The 9,214-nt window shown below is 40.8% G+C and overlaps 1 pseudogene; it reads right to left on the bottom strand.

Annotated features, from left to right (window-relative positions):
• Positions 1–864: 864 nt before the first annotated feature.
• LOC126030135 (ribosome biogenesis protein NSA2 homolog) lies at positions 865–2,703 on the bottom strand (annotated as a pseudogene).
• Positions 2,704–9,214: the final 6,511 nt, after the last annotated feature.

The raw sequence follows: 9,214 nt of genomic DNA, 5'->3' as shown, positions 1-9,214 counted from the left end.
TCGGCTGCTTGCAAGGCAAACGCTGCTGTGCTATCTCTCCGGGCCCACATGTTATGCACTTTACTCTCTCGACATTCCTACTCATGTACCCAAAAAACCTACAAGGAAAATTTTACTCCCCTCTCACCTCTTTAATCCCCCTCACTCTCAGAGGCAGGATCAGGGCCTTGGACTGGGCTTTCTTGAAGCTCTGGGAGGTCTCTGATCTTGACAGAGACCAGCAGAGGACAGACGACAGGACAGCAGCAGAGAGACAGAGCTAAGAACAGCAGCAGGCATGCCCGCCCCCCCCCCCCCGTGGTTCCTCCTCCTGGCCCAGGATCGGGGCTCAGGGGCATGATTTGGGGGGTCAAATCCCCTTGTGTCTCATTAAGCAAATTGCTGTTGAGTGGTTTCTGGGGAGCCATGTTCCCCATCTGGAGGCTCAGTGAGGAATGAGTGTTGTAAGGAACAACCCATAGGGAGCAGAGTAGGAGCCATGAGCAGGTTCTCACTCCCTCCCCAGGGTCTTTGGGACTGCCCGCCCCCTCAAACTCCAAGTGATGTTTCCTTTCTTTTTACTTTTTTATTTTGTTTTGTTTTATGGTTTATGGTGATACTTAGGGGTTACTCCTGGCTCTGCTCTCAGAAATCACTCCTGGCTTGGGAACTATATGGGACGTTGGGGATCAAATCGCAGTCCATCCTAGGTTAGTGCATGCAAGGCAAATGCCTTACCACTTGCACCACCACTCTGTCCCGGGATGTTTTCTTCTTTCTTTCTTTCTTTCTTTCTTTCTTTCTTTCTTTCTTTCTTTCTTTCTTTCTTTCTTTTTCTTTCTTTCTTTCTTTTTCTTTCTTTTTTTCTTTCTTTCTTTCTCTCTCTTTTTCTTTCTTTTGTGAACCTGGAACACTTTAATGTTTTGGGCAATATGCATCTGTCTTGATGACTGTAGCTTAATAATGGCTTTCCTGACTGGTGTCTGGTCTTCTGTAATTAAGAGGAGTTATTTGTATGAAACTGCTGTTAAACCAGTAAGACTGCATTGATGCATTCATCATTTTCAGGATTGTTGGCAACTGGGCATATTTTCCCCCAAATAACCTTGCCTCCCTGTGTGACAAGGCCCAACTCGCTGACGTTGACCTCAATGACAGTTCCTTTGGTGATAACACCCAAAGTAGTATACAGTAGAGATGAGGGATTCTTTTTTAGACCGAGTATTGGCAAGCAAAATGTGGCTTTCAGTTCTGGATGTATTCCATGGGCTTTCTTAAAATGTAAACCCATTGGCCTAATGAATGTTTCATATTTAGGTAGTTTTCAAGTAAAGCCATCGCCAACAAAGCAGACTTTAGTAACCATCCTCTTCCATGCTTTCTTCTTTCTCTTTCCTGTTCAAATAACTTTTAATACTTCTGTTTCTCCCTGGGCAGAGGAACTTCCATTTTCCGCTTTCTCTTTTTGTTTTTGTCTAATCATATTGGAAAGTACTTTAGCTCGGGATTGTCCCTCTCTGTCCAGCAGGTAGGCAAGTACTGTTCCTTGTGGGGTCTTTTCATCATCCCTTTGTTTGCTGTTTCTCTTTTCATGCATCGTAATAGTCTTTTTCATTTGTACTTTCTTTTCATGGCGCTGTTTATGGTAGAGCTTAGCCTTCAGACCAATCATCTTTTTTGCTTTCTTTGAACTCAAGCTCATGAGCCTCCAACAACCTTCTTTCTTTCTCTTTTTCTCCTGGTAATCCAAAGGATAACTATGGAGCTATGGTGACGTTTTGGGACTGCCTCGTGCAGCTTCCTGGGTGTCAAGAAGTTCTGTACTTGCAACTTTCAGAGACTCTCAGCCATATCCACACAGCTCGAGACGTTCAGATGTTTTCTTTCTAAAGCAATTCATTGTCCCTTTGGATGTGGTCTCAGTATTCCCAGCATCCCAGTGGGAGAATAGCCAGGAATAATTCCTGAGCTCAGAGACAAAAGTAGCCTCTGAGCACCACCAGGAATAAACCCTAAGCACATAGCCAAGGGTAACCCCTGAGAAATAACCCCTGAACACCAATAGGAGTAATTTTCTGAGCTCAGAGTCAAGAGTAACCTCTGAGCACCACCAGAAGTAAACCCTGAGTGCATAGCCAAGAGTAACCCTTGACCACCACCATCATTGAGTAATTCCTGAGCTCAGAGCTAAGAGTAAGCCTGGAGCACCACAAAGAGTGGCTCTTAAAAAAAATTAAAAATGGGGCCGGGAGGTGGCACTAGAGGTAAGGTGCCTGCCTTGCCTGCGCTAGCCTTGGACGGACCACGGTTGGATCCCCCAGTGTCCCATATGGTCCCCCAAGCCAGGAGCGACTTCTGAGCGCATAGCCAGGAGTAACCCCTGAGCGTCACTGGGTGTGACCCAAAACCCCCCAAAAAAAAAATAAAAATAAAAATAAATAAATAAAAAAACTAATACTAAGTAGAAAATCCACTTTCCTTTTCTAATTAACACTTTGACTAGAACTTGTTGGGGGAAGTAAATAGGCAGACTATTTTGTTAGAAAGGAAGAAAGAAAGCCTGCCTGTGGGTAGTAATTGAGGAAGAAGTCTGTGGGTCATGAATCCTGTGGTAAAGTTTTACCATGAGGTAAAACTTGGACATACTGTGGCCCAAATGGAGAATCCATGATACCCTACAGGAGTCTTTTCAGAGGATTCATTGTACGCCGCTTCCCACTCCATCCGTAATAGAATATCAAACATACAACGCATGAGAACATTGCTCAGGAACGGTAGATTGTGCAAAAATCTCCTAAAAGATGAAGTATTAGGAACTGAGGAGCAACATGGAATCTAATGCTTGTTCTCTTGTCCAGCTCTCTTGGACTCAACTTGATCACTCTTAGCTACCCTGAGTCAAACACACACTGTAAATTTTGGAAACTGTCTTGTTCATAATTGTTAGTATTGATTTGCTTAAAATGGGCCCATGCTGCTGGGGTCCATGGGGTCCTGCAGGCAAAACTCTGACAAATATCTCAGACTTATTTATTAGAGAAGCCCAGGGGCCTCTGACAAACCCCTAGGCCAGGACAGAGATAAAGAGGGAGAGAGAACTGGGTTTGGGACCATCCAATGGTCTCTTCCAACTACTAACAAATTCCTCTTGCTCCTCCAACTGACAACAAACTCTCCAACTGCCAACACTGGGGAGGGTTTTATATACTCAGCAGTCAATTATTATTAGGGTCTTATTAAAAAGGGGCGGTGTCTTATTTAAAGGGACAGACCCTTTTTATGGATGGCTGATGCTGGACTGTAGGATTAGACATAATCATTATGCTTATTTTCTTGATGTGCAATATTTAATTTTTGCTAGACTTTTTGTGGAGGTTGGGTCACACCTGGCAGAGCTCAGGGGTTACTCCTGGCTCTGTACTCAGAAATTGCTCCTGGAAGACTTGGGGGACCATATGGGATGCCAGGAATCAAACCCAGGTCAGTCCTGGGTCATCTATGTGCAAGGCAAATGTCCTATCACTGTGCTATCGCTCCGACCCCAATTTTTGGTCAGCAAAAATTACAGGCCAAAATCTGTTTTTTTGTTTTTGTTTTTTGTTTGTTTGGTTGGGTTTTTTGGGGGAGTTTGGGGCCACATCCGGTGGTGCTCAGGGTTACTCCTGGCTATCTGCTCAGAAATAGCTCCTGGCAGGCACCAGGGGACCATATGGGACGACGGAATTCAAACCAACCACCTTAGGTCCTGAATCAGCTGCTTGCAAGGCAAACGCTGCTATCCTATCTCTCCGGCCCCTCAGGTCAAAATCTTAATGCTTAAGGCTTACTTCTGGCTCTGTGTTCAGGGATCACTCCTGGGGAGGACTTGGCAAATCAAATGGAGTGGCGGAGATTGAACCCAAGTTGGGAGTATGCAGGTAAATGCCTTACCCACTCTATTACTCCAGCTTTCTGCTATGTTCTTCTATGCTTTTCAAATGTTTGCCATTAATGTTTGAAGACACTGAGCATCATCTTTCTAAGATGAATATCAGGGAAGAAAGGAAACAGGTGACATCAAAGAAGATGAACCGAAGACCTGGATATAGTAAGACCTGAAACAATAATTACATTAAATATAATGTACCATATTTGCCGGCGTATAAGACGACTGGGCATACAAGACGACCCCCTAATTTTGCAGTTAAAACATAGGTTTAGGCCTATATTTGCTGAATCAGACAGAAAGTTCCTGTGCTACAACTGTATGTACCACAGTGAGCCAATCGCAACAAGCAAAGGTTCAAAGGTTCTACTGTCATAGACTTCCTCTCTGACTCTGGCCAATCTGAGCAGGCTTTTGACAGTGTAGATTCCAGTCCAGAACATTGTCTCATTTGTATGCGTCAAAAGCCTGCTTGGATTGGCTGAGTTAGAGAGGCGGTCCGAGCAGCCTTGCAGTGATTGGTGCAGGATCGAGTTGGAAAATTCGTTTTGTGGCAATGTTCAGACAATTTTCGTTTAGCGGCATATTGAAACATTTTTCAGGATATACTCGGCGTATAAGACGACTCCCGATTTTCGGTTGACTTTTTTTTTTGTTTCAAAAGTCGTCTTATACGCCGGAAAATATGGTATGCGATAAATTCCTTCCATCAACTCAGCAATATCTGTTTCAGTGATCCATCCCCCATGGAAACCAGAACCTAAGTAAACAAACTGGACTCACCAAATTTAAAAAGCTTCCAGAAGGCCCAACGAGCACCAACCACTAGCCCAGTAACTCCTTAGACACTGACATTAGTCATACCATGGAGAGAAAACAATCATTTCAAATTGATCCTTATCGATCTATGTCTGGATAGATCCATATGCCCTTGTAATATAAGAAGCAATATAAAATAAATTTGTACCTGTGAGGAGGCAGGGTAGGGGTGGTGGGTGAGAGATTAGGGGACACTGAGGAAGGGGATGTCACACTGGTGGTAGAATTAATGTTGGAGCTTTTTACTCCTGAAATGACTGTATTATGAACAACCTGGTAATTTACAGTGTTATAATCAAAACAACTTTTTGAAGGCATCTACATTGTAGAGCATGTCAGAATTTCCTTCCTTAAAATAAGTTTTTTAAAAATTTGGGCCACAAATAAATAAATAAACAAATAAATAAGATTTTGGTTTTTTCCAAGTCCATGTTCCCTCTTGAACATGTCTTCATTCTTTCTCCCCTCACATCTCTCTATGCAAATTCTTTTCAATAAAAACTATCTTGTTTCACTAAAAATACATAATAATAAACAAATGAAAATTTATTAAAGCACAGAGGAAAAAAGCAGTATTTGAATAAAAAGACAATCTGCCAATAGAAGAAAATATTTGCATTTTAATATTACAAACAAGGGGCTTGAAATATCCAGAATATAGAAAGAAAAATATATAAAAATATAGAAAGAATATAGAAAGAAAAATCCAGAATATAGAAAGCAGTCTTAAAACTCAACAATGCTACAAAGAACTTGAATTTTAATAATGAACAAAGGCATTGAAATTCTTCCCTTCTTAATTTTTTGAAGAAATTGCACCTCCTTTCTATCCTTCTCTTACCTCCATCTTTTCATGTTTGCCTTATTTTCATGAACTGTGCCCATTTTCAATATTGGGCATTTATTATATAATGTCACTTTCATTTACTTCAATAAAATTAAGTTCAGAATTTTTTGACTTAGCTGCAATCTTTTGGGACAATTTAATTTAGTCTTGCTCCTTTATTTCCAGACATTACTCTCCCTCTTGCATCACCCATTTTGGAATCTTTCTACACTCATCATAATTGCATTCTATAAAGTCTGCAGCAACATCATAGAATTTTATGGACTATTTATATTCTTGATCCCTCTCAGAATCCCTGTCAATGATGGCTACATTCTCTTCTTTAAAATTATTGCTCATGTCTTGATTTTTTTTTTTGTATAGAAGTCTATGATGTCCAGACACTTGGGGTTTGATTGTGTGTGTGTGAGTGTGTGTGTGTGTGTGTGTGTGTGTGTGTGTGTGTGTGCATATAACATAAACACATCCCTCAAACACTCTTTTTTTTTTTTTTTGTGGTTTTTGGGTCACACCCGGCAGTGCTCAGGGGTTACTCCTGGCTCCATGCTCAGAAATTGCTCCTGGCAGGCACGGGGGACCATATGGGACGCCGGGATTTGAACCGATGACCTTCTGCATGAAAGGCAAACGCCTTACCTCCATGCTATCGCTCCGGCCCCCCTCAAACACTCTTAACTTTGACATTGCACTAGGTAAAGATGAAGCAAGAATTGGCAGTGGCCTGACACCCAGGAGACTCTTGAAAGAAAGCAAAGGGAACTTTTAATTTTCAAATCTCCTAGAAGACGATTGAGTTGGCCACCCATGTTACAAGGGACCCGATAAAAAGAATAAATAATTGGAAGCCAGAAATGTGCCTCTCTCCAACAGCAGTTCTCCAGGGAAATAAGAAGTGAATTAGAAAAGTTTTGTCTCTATTCTTCGGCTCCGCCTCTCAAGGGAACATAATTGTTTTCAGAAGTAGAATCAAAATGGAACAATTAGTTTAATGAGGTGCTCTGAGAATCCAGCTCCTATGACTCAGGAAACTTTCCCCCAATCTCCCAGAGCAGTCCAAGTCAAGCTAATTGGGTCTCTCCCTAGATGCAACTAATGAATGATCTTTCTGAGTTGCTCTTCCAGTACTTTCTAGGGAATGGGGGAATCACATCACTGACAAAACAAGAATCAGAACCACCAGAAATATCTGCTGGAAGAACATAGTGGAGACTGAGAGTTGGGGTTAAGGGGGGAGCTCTAAATAGTGGGAGAGAACCCCTTCTGGATCCTGATGTTAAGGACACACAATCACCATTTCACAGGGCACTATCACTCTCATGGGAGCTTGTTAAGTATCTTGGCCTTCATCCCAGATACACTCAACCACAGAACCAAATTTTTTTAAGTCTGATAATCTATCTGGGTGGATATGATAGATGATTAATTTTATTTTTAAAGACACTGACCCTATGGGGTTTGTTCCAGTGAAATGGTGCATTTCTATTTCACATACCTGGAGGACAATCCCTTATACAATTAAGGGTGCATGTGTCTCTGGTGGTGATGGTCTGGAACTTTTTTTCTTTTAGTTTGGCCCTGAAATCTCAGTATGCTAGGAAATAATAGTGGTTCCTAGCAGGAATTCCTGAGGCTTAATTATTATTTCTTAAAGCTTGGATGTTGAATTAATTACAATCTCTTAATTGAAAGTCTTTTTTTTGTTGTTGTTCTTTTACACTGCCAGGAGTGAACCCTGGGTCTCAAACACATTTTTTAAAAAGGCAAAGCAAGTGATATCTGGCTTAACTTTAGTTAGACCAGAAATTACCTAGAGGTGCTCAGGAGGACTTTAAAAGAAAAAAGGAAAGGTCTACTTTAAGATAAGACAGACCAACAGACACACCAAACTCCTAAATAAAGATGACACTAAATCTCATGACAATTATCTCTCTCAATGTCAATAGACTAAATGCACCAATTAAGAGACACAGAGTTCAAAATGTAACAAAAAGCTGAATTCAACATTCTGCTGCCTCCAAGAAACACATCTGAATAGTCAGAACAAACATAGACTCAAAATCAAAGGTTGGAGAACAGTCATTTAAGCAAACAACTCCCTTAAAAAAGCTGGAGTGGCCATATTAGTATCAGTGACACAAACTTTAGACTTAGAAAAGTTATAAGGGACAAGGATGGACATTTCATAATAATCAAGGGATATGTACAACAAGAAAAAATCTCACTTCTAAACATATACATACCCAATGAGGGACCAAAAAAATACAATTGTTGGCAAATCTGAAAGAAGACATTAAGCAACATAATAATAATGGGAGACCTCAGCACTGCCCTATCACTCTTTGATAGGTCAACCAGGCTGAAACCCAACAAGAATACACTAGCTCCGGGGCCAGAGAGATAGCACAGTGGTAGGGCATTTGCCTTGCATGCAGCCGATCCAGGACAGATGGTGGTTCAAATCCCAGCATCCCATATGGGCCTCCATGCCTTCCAGAGGCTATTTCTGAGCACTGAACTAGAAGTAATCCTTGAATGTCTCCGGGTGTGACCCAAAAAACAAACAAACAAACAAAGAATATAGAATATACTATTTCTGAAAAGAAAAATGGAAGGAAGTGGCCTAGTAGATATATATAGGGCATCCATCTCCAGAAAATTGGATACACATTTTTCTCCAATGCACATGGGCATTCTCCAGAATAGACTACATGCTTGCCCATAAAACATACCTCCATAAAATAAAGAGAAGAGAAATTTTACAAACTACCTTCTCAGATCACAATTAGAAGTAAACTACAGAGGACATAGAAGAAAAAGTTTAACACCAGTAAATCAAACAGCTTATTACTGAACAACGTGTGGGTCAGAGAGAAAATCAAGATTCCTGGAAACAAATGCAAATGAAGATGCAAATTATCAGGAGCTGTGGGAAACAGCAAAAGATGTACTAAGAGGAAAATTTATAGCTTTGCAAACACACACCAGGAAGGAAGAAGGGGCCTACATAAATAGTCTAATACACAGCTTAAATTATTAGAAAATGATCAACAAAAGGAACCAAAAATAGGTAGGCAGAAAGAATAACAAAGCTTAGAACAGAAATCAATTAAGTGGAAATCAAAGAAACGATCCAAAAGATCAACTAAAGCAAAAGTTGGTTCTTTGAAAAAATAAACAAGATTGATAAGTCACTAAGCAAAACTCACAAAGAAAAGAAGACAAACTTAATAAAACGGATAAGAAATGAAAAGGTATGAACTGGAGAGATAGCACAGCAGTAGGGTGTTTGTTTTGCATGCAGCCGAATCAGGAGAGACCTGGTTCTATTCCCATCATCCTATATGGTCCCCCAGTTTGCCAGGAGTAATTTCTAAGTACAGACAGGAGTAACCCCTGAGCACTGCTAGGTGTGGTCCAAAAACCAATAAATAAAGTTTTACAAAATTAAATGCAAAGGGGGAGATTACTACAGATAATACAGAGATTCAAAGGGTAATCCAAGATGACTTTGAGAAACTCTATGCCACAAAACATGAGAACCTAAAAGAAATGGATAAATTCTTGGACCCTTATCATCTTCCAATGTTAAACCAGGCTGATCTAGCATAACTAAACAGACCCATTACTATTGAGGAAATTAAAAT

Source organism: Suncus etruscus, chromosome 15 (genome assembly GCF_024139225.1).
Source record: "Suncus etruscus isolate mSunEtr1 chromosome 15, mSunEtr1.pri.cur, whole genome shotgun sequence".
NCBI classification, from domain to species: Eukaryota; Metazoa; Chordata; class Mammalia; order Eulipotyphla; family Soricidae; genus Suncus; species Suncus etruscus.
Note: the sequence above shows the minus strand (reverse complement) of the source record. Positions and strands in the feature narration are given on the sequence as shown.